We start from the raw sequence: 751 nt of genomic DNA, 5'->3' as shown, positions 1-751 counted from the left end.
GTCTAGTAATCGGTCCATTAATCGGGCCAGTAATCGGTCCAGTAATCGGTCCAGTAATCGGTCTAGTAATCGGGCCATTAATCGGGCCAGTAATCGGTCCAGTAATCGGTCCAGTAATCGGTCCAGTAATCGGGCCAGTAATCGGTCTAGTAATCGGTCTAGTAATCGGGCCATTAATCGGACCAGTAATCGGGCCATTAATCGGTCCAGTAATCGGTCCAGTAATCGTCCAGTAATTGGCTGCTCATTGTGACTTCAGCTTTCAGGACCAGTTGAATAGTGAAATAAACCCTGGATATAAACCTTATGAAAATCACAAAGCAAAAAAATGGCTGAACGCATTATTAAATATAAAAAAAAAAACAAGCAATTTGTTTTACAGTCATCTGAAAGAATATTACTGAAAGTCATGAAGAGCCCGTGACATCCCTGAAAGCTAGCGCCATTGTATGGACCAAGTTCACATTGTATAATGAGCGTACATCTCCATCCCCATTACTGGGCTACTTGTCTAGGTGACCACCATTCCGTAACAAGTCCATGTTATATTTGCTGTACAATGTACTACCTCTTCATGCCAAAACAGACTTGTTTTTGTCCCTTCCATTCATACACAGGAGGCATTGGACGAGAAGAAATCATGAAGGATTAAGATACAAAACATACAAGAAAAGGAGGCAAATGTGCACTACACATTATAGCTGTGGCTCTGTCATCTCTAGCATTCGTCATTTAGCTATTATGTTTTTTT

Source organism: Anomaloglossus baeobatrachus, chromosome 7 (genome assembly GCF_048569485.1).
Source record: "Anomaloglossus baeobatrachus isolate aAnoBae1 chromosome 7, aAnoBae1.hap1, whole genome shotgun sequence".
NCBI lineage: Eukaryota > Metazoa > Chordata > Amphibia > Anura > Aromobatidae > Anomaloglossus > Anomaloglossus baeobatrachus.
This window is presented reverse-complemented; position numbering follows the sequence as displayed.